Source organism: Ochotona curzoniae, unplaced genomic scaffold (assembly GCF_017591425.1).
Source record: "Ochotona curzoniae isolate NIBS_2020 unplaced genomic scaffold, NIBS_Ocur_1.0 scaffold_3890, whole genome shotgun sequence".
In the NCBI taxonomy this organism is placed as follows: Eukaryota; Metazoa; Chordata; class Mammalia; order Lagomorpha; family Ochotonidae; genus Ochotona; species Ochotona curzoniae.
Window position 1 is genome coordinate 18,602,997 of NW_024467115.1, and position 18,796 is coordinate 18,621,792.

Genomic DNA, 18,796 nt, shown 5'->3' on the forward strand with positions numbered 1-18,796 from the left:
TTTACTTCTTCGTATGCAAAGTTAATATTTTATATAAAAAGAAATATCTGTGGATATGTAGAGGCAAAACACATTCACACATGTACCAGCATGCATGTCACTATCAACAATAAAGCTGTAAATGTACTGTTATAGAGTGAAATAGAAATTGATTGGTCCGGTAGATACCATTGAGGAGCTAGGGCTCCTGTGTCTTTATCTTGAACTGTAAGAACCATTAGGCACTGACTTCCCCTGAGCATGGGTCCAACATTCTGCATGAAGTACAAGTTAAGTATTTCTTTCCAGGATGACTAATCAGGTATATAGAAAAGTTATTGCTTTTTAATGTCATGTGTTTGATAGGAAATCTTGTCTGAGTCAATATTATCTACCAAAAGTAATATTTCAACAAATTGTGCCAGTTTTATCACAATTTGTCACCATGAAATTGTCTCAGGAACAATTCAAGCTGCACCAGATGAGGAATCTTCTGAAGAAATGTTGCCCCAGTTACTAGCCCAAGTCACGCATCCCTCTATGGGAGGCATAATGTGCCTCCTTTGATTGGAAACAGGACAGCGTCCAGCTATCTTTCCCAACACTGTGCTTTTGAATCGATACTTTGTGTGAATAAGCTAAACTTGACAGAAATTCATTTTGAGAATCTCATTTGCCTTTGAGATTCCATGTACTATCAACATCATTTTCTTACATTTTCTGCTAATAGGCAACAATGGGAAAAAAGTCTGACATAACAATGTGTCTCTCTTGTTTTCTTCTTTTATTTTCTAACAAAAAGCTACAAAATAGTGAACTACTTTTCATTTTGGAGAAATTTTCTAAAACTTCTGTGCAGGTGTTTTGAAAGCAGACTTTATTCCCGTGCGACAATATGAATTCTCAGACACATAGCATTTCAAAATAAATCAATGGACGCTTGTGATGATCACTGACTTCTGCTGTAGAAGATGCATTGATTAAGATACTGAACTATTATCCACACTCATAAGGGCTGGCACTAGGGTTGACTTAGCTGGCACTAGGGTTGACTTAGCTGTTATTGCTCAAACAGCCTTCTCAATATTTTCTAGTCCCTCCAATTCCTCTCTCCTATCAGCTCTGACTCATTATGAAGATTTCTCTTTCAAGGCTCTCAGTACCCCGTAACAGGGATAATTTTGTGAAGTTTTCATTTCCCAGCTCTGTAAGTGGTTGGTGGAAAGGAGAATAGGAGTGACACCTCAAGAGGACATGAGGTTTTCCACAAGCAGGTGGAAAAAAAAAAAAAGTGGAACACCAGCCTGTCTGGTTTTGGTGAATTATAAGTAGAGGGAGAGATTGAACAGAAGGGTGAGACTCGTGAGCTTTCCCTTTAATGGAAGGAGTACCCTAATTATATAAGCAGGGCTGAGATCATGCTAGGGCAACCACAAAGTATGTCTGGAGTGCTGGCACATCAGCATGGAGGAAGGGCCACAGCACATCCAGTGGAGGGCAATGATGCAGAACAAGACCTGGAGCAGCACACAGGTTTGTCATGGTTCAACCAGAAGTTTCAGTGAGCTATGCTGGAGGCACTAAGACTTGTGGTGGAAAAGAGAGTTTGTGATGACTCAGTCCACAGACTCCTGTGAGAAGCATCAAATGATCACACAAATGTGAAGTTCCCCTGGGAGCAGGCTCCTCCACTACAAGAAGACAGCAGAAGTCTTACCATGATGCCACCTTGGAAAGGCACAGTAGGAAGCTGAGTGGGGAATAAAAATGAGTGATTAGTGTGCAGAGAAATCCCCAATACCCCAGTGAGGCGTTACTAATCTTTGTGTCCCACCTAGTGAGGCCTATTTGGGTCCATGCTGGCCGTTTCCTGTCTCTGCACACCCATCCTAAATTTAAAAAAAAATGTATTGTACCTAAACTGATAACTGTATGGAAACAGGTTGAATACAAACCAAAATTGAAATGTCTATGAAGAAGTCACAGGATGTAGTTAAGAAACCACATCTTCCCCATCAACATACTATTAATCAATGTCATGTCAATTGATGCCATGAGGTTGTAAATGGCTGTTGAGGGAATGTTGGGGCCTTTAATCATTTGGGATGAAGCTTACCTGGACTTACCTTCAGACCAGAGATGGTCTCACCAAGAAATCGTTGAACCCACTAGGACAATAAGACATTGGACTTTATGCTTGGTAAATATTTCCAATGAAAGAATCACAACTGAATTTGAACTGTAGTAATGCAACAAGGTGGAGAAATCCACCATGGGGAGAGGGTTTGGGGAGGGGTGGGGGGAATTCCAGTGCCCATAACACTGTGTCACATAATGCAATACAATTTTTATATATAAATAAATATATATATATATATATATATGAGCGATTACCTGAAACAGCCCAGACTTGATGAGATAATGATCCCATAGCTTGTCAGGCTTAAAATTAGTTTTCTCTGTTAAAGAATAAAACTCTGACTTTCATGTGTTAAAGATTTTATTATCTTAAGTTATCCAGAAATTGAGACAATTTTATAGCAAGTTCAAAGCAAAATTCAAAGACACACATGCACAGGCCATTGGGAAGATTGAAATGTATACAACAAATTGGACGATGTCCACAGGGCAATAATTACTCATCCTCACCAGACATAATTTCCATTATTCTCACTGTTCTATAGCTTACAGTCATAAAATTGTTCAGAGGCAATGTTAGGCAGAGTTAACCCCAGAGAGTATGCTAGCAAAGTCAGCAGTCTTTTTGCTTATTTGAAATTCTTTGACAAAATTTCCTGATGCTGCTACCAATGAGTAAAGGATACCCAGAGAAGGCCAAATCAGATGTGGAAATGAAAGTTAGATTTTCTTTGAATCTCTAGAAATAATAGGCACATTTTGCAAGTCTTAATAGATTCACCTTTCAGGGACATTACAACCACCTGCCATTCAGGTCCATCAAATGTATCCCTCATCACTACTACTCACAAGCAAACGTAACCCACTGAAACAAAGACTCAGAGAAACTGCAGCAGTTGTGTGCAGGGTCCTCAGGTGACAAGACAATACCTCTTCGCACATTGACTGCCAACCACATTTGCGTGAGCAGACCCAATGCTCTGCTTACCTCACCTTAAGGAATTTTCCTTTATATTACCTTAAGGAATTTTTCCTTTAGGTTCTGTTTGGAGCCTTAGTACTTAGGACTCTAATTTACTTCTTGTGGGTTAGGACAAAGAGTCATCTGAGTAACTGGAAATGATGACTAGATGCACTCTTTTGTTCTTTTTTAAAAAAAAATGAAAGCCTTCTATTTGTGTTACTAATCCCTCTGTCCATACATACACTCTTCCTGTTAGTCAGACCAGACTTGGTACTTGGCTACACTTACTAAAAATCAGTAAAGTTCTATATTTTCTCAATTGATAGCTTTCCAAGATTTCTATCTCCAAAATCAAGAAAAATGGCTTGGTAAGGAACCAGTCAAACTTTTCAAACTTTTCAGCCAACTTTTTTATTCAGGGAAACATGCATATGTTAATTCCTTCTGAGATTATAATAATTAGAGATGCACTAAATAATAAATAATAATCAACCTCTGTGAATTCCTTTGGCCCACCACACCCACCATGTGGCTAAATCTAAAGTTCAGGTCAATTCGTTGGTAATGTTTTTTTTCCTTCTCATTTGACATTATTATTTTATTTCCTGGTTACTCATTTACATAAAGTTTGTATTCTAGTTTTTTCTGATACATTATTATCATAGTATCATCCTCTCTTCTCCTAAATCCAACACCATGCTCATAACCTATTTATTGCCATGTTAACATGCTTCTTTGAAGATATCAACATCTAATTTTTTTTTCTTCTTGTCACTAGACATCTGTCATGGATGTTTCCATAGATTCTATAGTTTTTATCACTTCCTTTTTGACTACAAATTTTCCACTGGATTTTTTCTAGGCTGTGATTTCTAAGTGTAATTCTTTGTATGTCCAATTATAAATCACCAGCTTCTTCCCCAGCATCTTTTCCTTTTTCTAAACATCATCTTCATGACTGGCTTCCCAAGAGCTTCCCAACTTGCTGTTTGTTCATAACCTGATCCCTTGGCAGGTTTTCATTGCTCTCCATGCATTACATTTTGACCGAGCAATGTGAGGGCTGCAGATTTAAAAGGGTGAAAATGCCTTTAAGGAATTCAAGGTCAATGCCTAAGAATCAAGAAGAGATGGATAATGAATTAAAAAATAGAGTAACTTTATTAAAAGCTTTTGTTTCAGAAATTGCATAGGCTATTCTAGGAAATGATGTGTTCTTTCAAGGACACTGCTCAAGTTGAAACACTTGGACTGTTTACGGACAAATAAAACTGTGTTTCCAGTCACTCAGTTGGTACAATGAAGACTACGTCCTGGGCAGTGTTAAGAGATCCGTTGCTGAATTTGCCTCCTTCTCCCTCCCCTTTCTAAGGAGAAGGACCTGGGGTTTAGGAGTAGTACAGAGAAGACCAAGAGAGAAAAGTAAGGAAAGGGACTTTGTCCTTTTACTTCATGAGTTTCATAAAATACTCAAACAATATGCTTGGCTGGGAGCTTGGGATTTTAGTTCATACGTCTATCATTAAATAACTATTGTTGCAGTGATGATCCTGTAAAATGTCTAATGAAAGCTGCCTGGTCGACTCTGCAAAGAAATTAGCACAGAACATGGAAGAACATTGATTGAGTTTCCTTTTACCACCAGTGCTGTGTTAGGACCTTGCTCTGGACATATCCTATTGATTTACTTGAAGATTAGCAAAAGCATTATTTCTGTTCTGCTCCTTTAAAAAAATTACAAGCTCTTCCAATCTGTAATATAACAACATTCCTAGGTATTCTGTATCTGCAGTCTATGGCTCTGGCTCAGCCAGAGGTACCAGCATGTGTTCTCGCACAGGTTCTAGGGATTATATTACTTGCCTGAGGACAAAGATTATCTGTGGATTTACTTTAAGTATAATACAGAGCCAAATCTGCAAAATAATTATAAAGATGTTCATAAAAATGACAAAGAGGGGACTTTCCTTTATGTGATGCTTGTCATTTTCAGCCGTATGCTACTTATAGGAGAAGATCAAAGTCTTCAATCAGTTTTCACTCTAGTCTCTATTGAAAATAAAGAGACACATACAGAGACAAGAATGTTTGACCTGTAAGTGGGAAACTCTTATCTGGAAAGGAAGATGACAGAGCTAATGATGAATGCACTCAAGAGATGCTTTAGATAAAATGATTGTCATCTTCTCTTTCAAATCATGCAAAAGGATGAGGAGACATGCCTAAACTTAGTTTGTCAATCAGAAGGGTATTTTCAGCAGGTTGTCATATATGATATTAATGTTTGGGACTGTTTCCCAGCAGATTGTAACCACTGTTTATTACCAAGGATGTTGAACTTTATGACAGAGGTACCATTTGGTCTCTCACTTCTGCTGCACGTGTTGTCTTGTGTACTGCCCAAATGAATTTACCCTTACTGCTTGGACACCTCCTGGAGTGTTGGTAAAGCCAATGGTGCAAGATCAGCAGAAGACATCCAACTCCTGGTCAGTAAACCCAAAGGAGAATAGGTTAAGCCCCCTGTGATGTGGCGCATCCAGCATTACTGAGGTGCCACTTCAGATATGAAGCTGCCAAGTATTCAGTGATGAAGGAAGATGAGCTCTCCATGAGGATCTGGCACCTGGTGTTACAGGGTCTCTCTATAATTAAGAGACACAGGAGACTTAGTATCTTACTGAGCTCTACCTGCTGCTCTTTCGCTACTGCTATGTGCCTCACTTTCTGTCTTGAGCACATGGCCTTATGCAACACGAGAAAAAAAGCAATAATTTTTCTTTGTGCCTCTCTCTCTCTCTGACACGCAGTGTGTGTGTCTTTTCCTTCAATTGTGGGGTCTCCCAACTAGGACCACCAACATAATCTTTGGGATCCAGCACAACATGACAATGTAGTAACCTGTGTCAGTAAACTGCTGAAGATTTCATTGTGGTGACAGCAGAACATTAAATCAACTCTGGGGCCTATGAAGTTCAGGTGTTATAGGGGTAAAAATCCCCTGTTGATCTTGCCCCAAGTTCTTGCCACCACAGGAAAAAGAGTTCAAGAAAGAATTGTAGGGTACAGAAGAAAGCAAACCTTCTCAAAAAGAAAATTACATGTGACAGCAGGAAAGCTCTCTTCCCAAAGAAGGCAGAGCTTTTGCCTCTGCCAATTATGGGGCCAGGCTTTATTAGAGTAAGGAAGGATCTGTCCACATCACAGGGAACATGAGTGAATCCACTGATGCCAGGCCTGGCAGTTGCCTCTGCACTCTGGTTCTCACCAACAACTCAATTCCCCAGACTGTTTCAAGGCTCTACAATTGTCCATTCTGGCTGCTTGAGGAATAAACACCTTCCCTGCAGAGCTTCGTACAGGGCTGTTCTTCATGGTACTCCTAGGGAATCCTGAAAAATGGTTCTATTCATCCTCAGTTGAATTGGTTCATGATAGGTGTTGATGGCTAATATTGTGAGTTTGCATTTGAACAAAAAGGGGTGGGGAACTTGCCTTTGTTGCCAAGGACTATTTGCATATTTATAACATCATTTATGATCTATACGTGATCATGATTTTAAAACGGAGGCTGCTATGGATTTATAGAACTTAGAGTTCTACCTGTGGTTGTCCTCACAAGGCCCGAGCAAAAAATTTTGTGGGCCTCTTAAAGCTAGAAACCAGAAAGCCAGACATTCTCCATCTTGTATGAGTATAGTGTCTGGCAGAGGAGTGTCAGGCTCCTGCGGAAAGGTACTTAGGCCTATTTTGTTAATCAAATTCCAAAGCTCCCATCATGACCAACGGTGATTGACGGATACTGAAGCATGAAGTGTGGTAGCGGAAGAGACAGATCATAGAAAGTGTTGTGGTTTCTTTAATAATGACATGGAAAAGTGCAGGAACATAAACGAATTAACTTTATTTATAGTATCTATTCAGTGCTCCTGAAGTCCCACTTCTGACTGAAGCTGAGCTTTTGTGTCCTCAGTGTCATGCCATGAGTTTTCAGCCATGTGTATACTGATGTTTGTCCTTGTCGACCTGACAGTCAGTTATCGCTTGTTTAAGAATTCTTCTCCACCTTCCTCTGAGAGACTGTCTTTCCCCCACTGTGAGTCATGCTGCTGCGAGGCCTATTTCCCATGAAGTTTTGGTCTTGGGCTCCTCTTGGTCTATGTAGGGTCCAGTTAGGGCAATAATCCTTCTCAGTGAGCTTAGTGAAAAATCCCCTGCCTTTCATACTGGCCCTCACCCCCTACCCTCATTGCTGTCAACAAGAATTCAGTTGAGTTGGTCTCACAAGAATTCCCCTACCTCTTGTGTTTCCTCTTAGTAATTTTCCATGCACAAGCTCCCACCCTACTCCTTGGCTACAACTGCCCTCTTGTCCTCATTGCAGTCAAGAAGAGCCCAATCTCTTCACGGGCTTCCTAAGAGCCCATGGCTAAGTCCCTATGCTCATCTCAGCTGCTGTTAACTGAAGAAAGCCTTCAATTCTGTGGTTGGCAAGTATCAGGAGCCATTCTCGGCACCTCTGCACTTATTCCTTTCTAAGTTTCTGGAGCAGAGATGACCATGGACTCACTCACCTGTGTCCTCTCCAGACAATGATGTCATCCGCTATGATATAGCATGACCTATCTGGTTCCAGGGTGCCCAGTGCCAGGATCTGTAAGGTTAGCAAACCTGAAATCCTGGACTCAATGAACACTTGCTGCTGACTCAACCAGTGATCCCACACTCTGCTCAGCTGAGACCTGGACCTTTTAGCTTGGGCCCAGAATACGGAGCTCAGCAAGGCTGCTGTGGGGCAGCCTTTCCCAAGTAATGCAGGCCCCTGGGAAGCCTGCAGGCTCCTGCAGCTGTCCCCCAACCAGAGCTCCTGAACATTTCTAAGTTTCTTCCACACTGTCCATATCTGCCTATCCTTGAGATCTGATTGTGTTTCAGGAACAAGAGAATTTTCATCTCTTTTCCTGCTTCCCCTCCAACTCCCACAGGCTTTTGTTCCTCCATGAGGAGGGAATGTCCTCACATGCCGCATTCTTCCCAAATCTGGGATTTATTTTACCATCAATATTCATTTCTTTGACCTATAAGAAGCAACTGTGAGAGTTCTCAGAAAACTTTTCCCTGTCTTGAAAACCTGATCTTATCTCCCCATGAACCTCCACACGTAAGCCCAAAGAAAAGCAAAGAGTTTCTTCATTCTGTTGTCTGTCTTCCTGACCTTGCATTGGGTCTTCATAGCATGAAGGCCAGCAAACTCTAAAGACTATGAGAAAATACCCCCTTACTCACTCAGATCCCCAATTGTGTCTTCTGGGTGCTCTACTTCCAATCCAGCTCCTTGCTAATGGTCTAGAAAAATGGTCCAAGTGTTTCGGCCCCTGTCATCCATGTGGGAGACCCAGATGAAACTCCTGAACTCCTGAATCCTAGCTTTGGTCTAGTCCACCACATTGTGACTCATCTGCAGTAGGAACCAACAGATGGTTTGCTCTCTCCCTCTCTCTCTCTCTATCCTCCCCCTCTCTTTTTCCCTGTCTCTCTCTTCCCTGCCCCCCACTCTGTAGCTCCAACTTTCAAAATAAAGACATCTTTTAAAAGAAATACACAATCTACCCGTAAATTTTCTACCCGTAAAGGAGGAGCTATTTTGGTAACTGCCCTGTCATAGCAAGCAACTAGACACCAAGACAAAATATGCATGACTGTCCTCAGACTCTAGGCAACAAGCAGAGCTGGACTGTGAACCTTGGAGCAAGGTGATGACTCCAATGATGGCAGCATTTTGCATGGAGATAATTTACAGACCACAGAAGCCTGAATGCAGACAGAGTTGACAGAGTTCAATGGTTTTGCTGAGTTGAGAGGACAGATGTTTAAGACTGGGAGACTAAAGTATCTGTGGTATATAAGGTACAGTTTCAATGAGGAGGAAGTTGCACAGGAAAGAACTCCACGCATCCCTTGAGGTCTGAATACTAACACTTCTTGGCTGGATACCAACCTGTGTATGGTAACCTGATTTCCCAATAGAGCAGGAGAATAGTACTAAAACCCATAGGAAAGAGGACTTTTTGAATCCTCACCTCATCCAAGGGAGATCCCCAGAAGGTTTCTTAGTCACCAGGCTGTTCTAACTCTAGAATAAAGGCTACTTTATATACTCTCTAATAAAATTTAAAAACAATTATCCAAAATTATGCTGGTGGAAAATCACCTAACTTCCCAATTCAGAATAATCAACAATCTTTAAAGGAAGACAACAAAACATAAACACTTGGCAACATAGCATTTATAAGACTCAGTGAAAAATTTCTGAATACAAAAAGGGAAGAAGCAAATACGATCCATAATCTAAAGGCTAGTTAGCCAATAGTAACAGCTGACACAGATGATAGAACTGCCACACAAGAATTTTAAAAACAGTTACTATAATCACACTCCCATCAATTACTTTTAAGAGATTTATTTAAAACAATATTTATTTTTTTATTATTGGAAAGGCAGAGCAGATTTATGGTAAGAAGGAGAGACAGAGAAAGATCTTCCAACAATTTGTTCACTCCGTAAGTGGCTGCAATAGCTCATGCTAAGCCGATCCAAAGCCAGGAACCAGGAACCAGGAGCTTCCTTTGTGTTTCCCATGTGGATGCAGGGTCCCAAAGCTTTGGGTCATCCTCTACTGTGTTCTCAGGGCATAAACAAGCAGCTAGCTTGGAAGTGGAGCAACCGGGACACAAACCAGTGTCTATATAGGATTCTGGTGCTTACGAGGTAGATTTAGCCATTGAGCCATTGTGGTGGCTCCACATATTTTTTTAAAAGATTTTTTTTTAATTTATTTGAAAGGTAAGGTTATAGAGAGAAGGAGAAGGTGGTGCTAGTGGAGCAGGAAGAGAAGGAGGAAGGGAGGGAGAGAGGGAAGCAGAAAGGGAAGGAGGAAGAGAGAGAGTTTTTCATCAGCTAGTTCATATTCACTCCCCCAAATAGTCATAGTCATAATGTTCATGATTGGGCCAGGCTGAAGTCAAAAGTAAAAGACTCATCCAGCTCTCTCACATGAGTGGCAGGGGTTCAACCATTTGAGCCACCCTCCACCGTGTTCTCAGTTGCATTAGCAAGAAGTGAGATCAGAACTGGAGCAGCCAGGACTCAACTGGCATTTATATGGAATGTCAGTGTCACAATCAGTGGCTTAACTTGCTGTGCCATAATGCCTGCCCTGTTACTACTAAATTTTACAAAAAGAAGAAGAAAATAGAAGCTGTGAAAAGAAAAAACAACATGAAAATGCAGGGCTAGGAAACACAGTATATGAAATGAAAAATTTGCTAGATGGATATTGTGGGACATTTGGCAGCACAGAAAAAAATATTGGTGAACCTGGAGACAGCAATGTAAGTCATCCAAACTGAGTCACAGAGCAGAGAGGCGTTATCAAGTTCACGGGTATCTGTGAGACAGTGTCAGGGAGGCTAATACATGCAATGGAGCCTCAGAAAGAAAAAGGACACGGCAGCATCAAGTACAAGGGTACTTCCAAAATCTGTATCAAATGGAACAAAAAGGCTTATATTGCTGTAAAAAAATTACATTGATAGTTTTTCTAACTTTTCCATGAATTATATACACATACACAGTCTCTCTCACACACATACAAAGAATAATGACCAAAAATGCAAAAAAAAAAAAAAATGATGACAATTGTAAATCCTCAGAATCAAGAAGATCAACAAACCTCAAGAAAGATAAACGCAAGTACTATACCTACAGATGCAATTTGCAAAGTACTGCAAACCTGTGACAAAAAGAAAAGCACCAGAGAAAATAGAGAACAGTGATAAGAGACACAACAGATGGATCATCAGAGGTCATGCAAGTAGAAAACAACAAAATGACATCCTCCAAGTGGGAAAATGAAAACATTGCTGGCTAAAATTACATGATAGACCCAGTGAGAATATCTTTGAAAATGATATTAGAAACAAATATAAGAAAATATTGTCACCAGCAGAGGGAGAGCAGCTCTAGAATTCTTCAGACTGAAGGAAAATGATGGATGGAAATCGGATCTATGCAAAGGAGTGCTGGAAATTACAGTATTTAGGGATGAGACTTTGCTTCTCACACACACACACACACACACACACAAAGAACTTTCCCAATAGAATTATTTAAGGTGAAAACAATCACAGGAGGGTTGTAATATGTGAAAGTGCCGGGGATGTCAAAATGTAAAGTACAGGAAAGAAAAAACTGGAGTAATCTATTTCTAGAACATTCTTAAACATCACGTGATGGCAAAGTCTGAAGATCAATTAATTGTGACAAATGAAAAATTCATGGCTGTACTATAAAAATCAATAAAAATCAGTAACATCAATAAAAAATAAAATCAAAGTAAAATCAATAAAATCAATAAAATCCAGAGCAAGTAAGCCAAGTATGGAGATTAGTCAACCAAACTGTAGCAAGAAAAGTGTTAGGGGAAGATCAGAGACAAATCAGAAAACAGCTATCAACTGCATCAATAATTACATTAAATTCAAATAATCTGTATCTTGCATTTGCATTTTACCTTCACATACACAGCAGTCAAAGAGTATATGGAAAGCAAAACGCAGGGCAAGGTATTACAAAAAAAAATGCTTTTAAATAAAGATATGGATAAGTTAAAAATAAAAGAATAGGAAAATTATACTAATCACATAAAAACTACAGAGACTTATATTACTGTCAGAGAAAAAGACTTCAGGTAAAAGAGTATTATCTTTGGTGAATAAGGTCATTTCAAAATAGCGAGACCAATTCAGCAAGAGAACATAACTTCTCTAAAATTGTAAACTGTTCACTCTCTTTTTGAAAGAATTAGAGAGAGCATGAGAGATGTTTCATTAGCTGGTTCACTTCCCAAATGACTGTAACAGTGGGAGCTGGGTCAGGTTGAAGCCAGGAGCCAAAAGCTTCTTCTGGGTCCCAACGTACATGCAGAGGTCCTAGCACTGGGGTCAGCCTGTGCTGTGTTCCCAGACACGCTAGCAGGGAGTTGGAATGGTAGTGGAGTGACCAGGTCTCAACGCCTGAATGCAATGCCAGTACCTCAGGCTGCAGCTAAACATCATAGTTATTAATCACATGAGGAGTGGGAATTATGGCACGGCAGATGAGGTCTGCCACATTGGATGCCCACCCCATACTCGAGTGCTGGTTCAAATCCTGGCACCTCCACTTTCTGTCCAGCTTCCTGCTAATGTATCTTGGCAGACAGAAGATGATGACTCAAGTGCTTGGGCCCCAGCTATTCATATGGGAGACCTAGAAAAAGACAAACACTCAAGTGCAAAATTACAGTGAGAGATTCCAGTAGTACTTAATAGAAACAGTTCATAGAAAATCGAGGAAGATTTAAAGATCTTAATATTGTTATCAACCAAACTGCTTTAATAGGATGCTATACACATTGATATCACGATACATATTATTTCCAAGAGCAAATGACATATTCACTAACATAAGCCATACACTAGATCATAAAATATGTACCAACCAATACAGGTTTTTTTAAAAGATTTATTTGGTTTTTGAAATGCAGACCAATACAGAGAGATGAAGAACCAGCGAGAGAAACAAATTTTTTCATGCACTGATTTAGTTACCTATGCCACAACACTCAAGCCTGGATTAGGTCAAATAAGGTGGCAGGAAGCCCATTCTGGTCCCTTGCATCAGCAATAGGGGCCTGACACTTGAGTAATCTCCCACTGCCTTTCCAACCACATCAGAAAGAATCCAGAGCAGAAGCAGAGTGGGTGGAACTGCAACCAGCACTCTGACATGGAATGGTTGCCTTGCAAACAGAAGCTTTGCCCTCTGTGCCACAATGTAGGTACCATGTCCCATAAAAGAGAATTTTATTCATGGAATACATCTTATCAATAGCATCTGGAAAAATCTCAAAATATTTGGAAACTGAACAGTATACTTCTGATTAACTAGAAAATACATCACAAAAAATATGCTACAAATAAAGGAAACACAGTATAAGCTATGTATACTTTGAGTATATTTGCGGTACCAAAAATAACATCAAATTTCATTTATCCCATTCAATTACCATAGTATATTAACTGTAAGTCATTCACAGATAAGCATCATTGTTAGCCCTTAAGTGCATGAATCATTACGCACACAACAGGTATACCTCATGAACAGTGACCAATCACATCGGTTCTCCCAAAGTGGTTGGAAATCGGCTACTCTCAGGTCATTTCCTGTTTGTCTTCCATTGATTAAACATACATGACATTTACAAAATTGGATGACTAAAAGAAGGGATTGGTCATCAAAGACGGAAGTGCAGTGAGAAAACAAAAAGATAACATTGGAAGTGAAAAATCTGAGTTAGATACAAATGGAATTATTGAAAAAGTAACCCATGTCAAATGTTATTATTGTCTCATTTGTGGACACTACTAAGCATCAGAGAAATTTAGTGAAGGTGACCTAAATTAGGAGCATGCCTGTGGTGAGAATGTCGAAAATGTCCCAGAAGTGGCCCTAGCAAAAATTTTACATAAAAGGAATTCTCAGATGTTTTATACTATTAGAAGTGTAAAAGATAAAATGTTGAAAGTTGATCCAGTCTCGGGAAAGAGTGTGACAATTCTGAGGCACAGCAATGATTTTCCTACCACATTGTAAATTCCACAATGAGAAGGCATCAAGTGTTTTTCAAACTACTGTAGATAAGTTTCTTCAAAGTGTTCATATGACACGAAGATTGCCATTTTAGCAACCTTTAAATGTACAATTATATTGCAGAAAATACATTCACACTGGGACAGGTATTCGACTCAGTGGTTAGGAAACCATTAGGGATGCCCACACCTCATGCGACAGTGCCTGGTTTGAATCCTGGCTCCACTTCCTGCTAATGAGCATCCCTATAAGTTAAGCCATGGCCACTACTTGGAATGCTTGCATCCCACATCCGTCAAGTTCTGGCTCACTGACTCCAATCCAACCAAGATCCCTACTAATGTGCCTGGTAAAAGAACAAATAATGGCCCAAATATTTGAGTTCCTATTACCCGCATGGGGAAATCTGAGTTCCTGGCTGCTGGCTTCAGCTGGGTCCAGCCAGCCTCAGCTCTTATAGCCTTCTGGGGAGCGAATTAGTAAACAAAAGCATGCACACTCTCTCTCTTACTTTGCCTTAAAAAAATGCTTTAAAAAATAAAAATTCACCTTAAGATCTAGAAAGATCATATAAATTGAAGCCAAAGAAAGGAAATCAGAAAAAGCAAAAGCAAAAGCTACTACCCAGAAAATGCATTCACAACAGAGAAAAATCAATGTGATCTAATAACCCAGCAATATCAGTATTAGTCCCGAGTATTCACCTAACAGAAATTAAAACATAAATCCTCAAAAAGTCTGATAATGCAATGTTCATGAAATTTTATTCTCAATAGTCCCAAACTGAAAATAAGACAAATAATCATCAAAAGCTTAATGGAAAAATTACCTGCAGTACATCTTTAATGAGATGCTATTTTTTAACAAGATGGAGTGAACAATTCATGGAACAACATAGGCCTTTGATTTTTGAAAACTTTACGCTGTGTTTTAGAAGTCAGATATAAAATGATAGATTGTATAATTCCATTGATACGAAATTTGGAATGGGAAAATTGAAATACTGTGGGTGCCTGGGGTGAGTAAGAGGAATGATTGCAAAATGACCTGCTGAGAAAACAATCTTCTTGATTGTTACAGCAGCTATTTGAACATACATTTATCAGTCCTCTTCAAACTGTGCTTTTAGCATAGATGTGTCTTAAGGAAAATAAAATACGTAAGAATCCCGAGGCACATCAGAATGTGTGTTTTATGAGTGTGTTCATGTATCCCTGGATTGTTGTAAAGCTCTGGATGCTGATGGTGACATGGAGGCAGTGGATTGGATTGCAATGACGCCTGTGCGTGTACTGGTGTGTGTGTGTTTGTGATGGTGGTAGTGAAGGAAGTGTCCTCAACCTGCTGCCTTTCACTTTGATTTTTTTCACTTTTCTGGATGATTTCTTTCCAACAGACAGCACCTGCTTACACAGCACAGACATGCAGGCAGCAACAGGGGCAAGGGTTCCAGGGGAGCATGGCATCCTGCTGTGTTCTTCTCTGCCTTAATGCCAAGCTGCCAAGCAGGAGAGCCAGAGGAAGGCTAGTTCACCACCCATCACGAACTGCTGCAAAGCGAGGGTTTCTGTCCCCAAGTTCCCTAACAACCAGCCACCTACTTCCTCAGGGGTTTTTCCAAGAACCAAGTCTTTGAGGCAATAGATGAGTGATAGCTGCTGCTTTCCTGCCTCTTCCCTAACACACACACACACACACTTCTGTAGTGCTGCACTTCCTGGGGGAATTCAGACACTGCCTGAACGAGTTGCAGATGTCTGGCAGTTCCTCCGCAGCCCGCGGCCTCAGAGGATGTGGGACTGCTAGCAACCAGCAGGGGCTTGGCAAGCAGAGTGGCCTCTTCTACCATCTCAAAAGTTGCCCAAACAGATTCTTGCTCTGAAAGGTAACTTCCTCTGAGTCTTGGTTGCATAGCAGAACTTGAGAGACACCTCATTGGTCATCCCTGCAGGACTCAGCAAGACAAAGCTATGAGCAGTGGTTGGGCAGAATCTGCTCACAGTACCCGTCCAAGGCTGTGGCCCATGCTGGTTTTCCCCAGGAGTAGTTGCCTGTGTGCTTGGTGATTGCAGACACATGCAGACATGGGGGACCTTGTGTAGGCTCTGCCTGCCTGACATCCTCTCAGTTTTGCTTCTGCTTCTTCATCCACACAGCACCATTTGCAAAACCCAGAAACTACCTTTGTCATGAGTCATTTGTTTAGGCGGCTGTGTATGAGGATCCAAAATTGCATTCACGGAATCTGCTTCTTGCTGGATGTTACAAACCACTGAGCTTGGTAGACATCACAGAGCTTGTCTCCTTGAGCTACTACTTACACGGAGCTGAAGTGCCAAGCTGGGATAAGCTCCAGCCAATCCATGAATCCACATAGTGTTCATGTTCTAACTGATGATGCCTAATATTAAATACCCAATCCAAGTCCTGGAATTGTAAGAGCTGTACATTGGTTTTTCCAAGTCTCAGGTGTTGGAATATGATTGTGTCTCATGAAAAACACTAGTGCCCTACCTAAGACTGAGCCTGGGGTTGACATCAGGGCCACCACACTGAAGACAGCCACTATACTATAGAGATCTGAATGAAGGGATCTTTCTGTTTTGTGTCCATCCGGAGCTTTTGCTGAGAATCTGAACTTGACTTCAGAGGCCACTGGCCCATCAATCAAACCAGGCCCAATTTCTTCATTCTCTCTCCCCCTCCTGAACCTCTTTCTTGTGATTGCATATAGAAAGACAGACGTGTGGTGTACAGAGTGAGGCCCAAAGTTTAAGATTACAGTGTCATTCTAAGGCATGAATGCATTTTCTTTCCTGAACCAAAATTCATTTTGTGTCCAGAAATCCTGGCCAAGAGTAGTTAACCCACTGCTTGAATGAAAACAGAAGTTGTGTTTAAGACTACGTGTCATAACCAGTCTCTAGTACTGCTTTGGTCTCTTACTTTGGGAGGTTCCCTCTTTGGCTCAGGAGACACATCACACGTCACTGGCTTCATCTATTATTCCATACACTGGAAGAAAAATCACTTGTATTTTGAGAACGCAAGTTTGTGTCTTTTAAAGATCCCTTGAGGTTGTCATCTAAATAGAAAAATAAAACTGTACAATTTTCAGGAGGCATTGACTTGTGAAATTCTCAATTTGAGCTGGTAAAATTAGTACTGTTTTCTAATCGGAATAACGAGATGCCGTCTTTCATCAAGATAAATTACAGGTCACAGATTTGAATACTTAAAGTAAAATAAGTCTACCTTATATTTCTTAGGACAAAAATTTCCTTTCTCTGCAAAAGGGCTTCTTTGTCCAGGAAAATGATCAGACTAAACCTTAATTGCAGTGCATGCCAATGGCTGCGACTGTGAACTTAACACAATAGAGGATTATCAGTCACTTTTCCCTCAGTTATGTCAAAATCTGTCTTCACAAAGAAGATAGCACTTGATGTCTCTCCAATTTTCAAAATAAGAGTCCTTCTAATATTATCCTGAGAGGAACTCAACTGATTAAGGGGAGAGACAGCGGAGAGCAAACTATTAATCTCTGTTTTTAGTAGCCTTAATCACTGGTAGACTTCCTAGACCTTCTTAAAATCTGAAGAAGGCCACCAGTAAGAAACCTGCACTAAACTGACACTTGCTGAACAAAGACCTCATATAGATGGCTGAGTTACTAAGACAGAGCTTACTGAGAGCCAGAAGCCAGTGTGGACTCCTCAAAATATAGGCTTAAGTCCTTTAAATATTTCTTATTAAAATGATCTGGGGGTACAATGCAGCAAGCATCCCTGCTTCCAAACAAAAGGTGGACTGCAAATGAAACTGTTGGACATGTGTAGACAACACGATGCTGGACTGTCTCACATTGTACCAGCAATCTCAGGGCACACTTCAACAAGAGACTGATGGAATCATGACTCCTTATGAAGGACTGTACTATTGCAGCAACATGGGGAAAATCTGTCGGGGGGGGGTGGTTGAGGGGGGAATCCCAATCTAGATGAAATTGTACTACAAAATTCAAAAATTCAAAATAAAAATATAACAATAAATAAATAAAATAAAGTGAAAAAAAAATGATCTGAAACCCTTTTTAAATTCTCTGCTTAGAAAGTGTCATGTAGGGCCTGATGTGGTAGCCCAGTGGCTAAATCCTCACCTTGTAACTGCTGGGATCTCATATGGGCACCGGTTCATATCCTGCTTGGGCTGTTCCACTTCCTTTCCAGTTCCCTGCTTGTGCCCTGGGAAAGCAATCAAGGATGGATCAAAGCCTTGGGACCCTGCACCTGCGTGGGAGAATCTGAAGAAGCTTCTGGATACTGCCCTGGATCAGCTCAACTCTGGCCATTGTGGCCACTTGGGGATGAAACAGCAGACAGATGTGTGTGTGTGTGTGTGTGTGTGTGTGTGTGTGTGTGTGTGTCTTTCCTTCTCTCTGTAAATCTGCCTCTCCAACAAACAATGTAAAAAGAAATCTTAAAAAAAAAAAAAAAAGAAATTGTCATGCAATATTCTTGAAAAGGCTTTTTTTTTTTTTGGCCTAAAAAGATATAAGACCTTCTTCCAGCCAGATAATACATGCATAAGAAAATTGAACGTTTTCAGTGTCTTTCCATGTATCACGAGGTAGGGAAACAGATGGCCTGTGGGTTGTATAAGGCCCACAAAACCCGGTTTGTCTGACCCTGCCATGGGCCACTGTGGGTGGGACTCCAAATTTGTTAACTCTGTAGCAGGGTAAGTTTTAAGTTGATAATTTTGCGTGACTCACAAATGATGTTATAAATGTTCAAATACAGGTTCCCCCACCTCTGAAAGATTATGGCAGGAAATTTGAGTAGAAGGTCCCTGTTTCTAGTGTAAAACAAGAATGAAGCCAACCAGAACCTCTGGGGAGAAGTGTTTAAATGTCACAGCCAGAGCTACGTGCTGAAGAATTAGACCAAATTGAGTCATATAACAAATGAAGAATACAACATGCATGCTTGCTGTAGGATCCAACTCTAAATCAAACCTCTG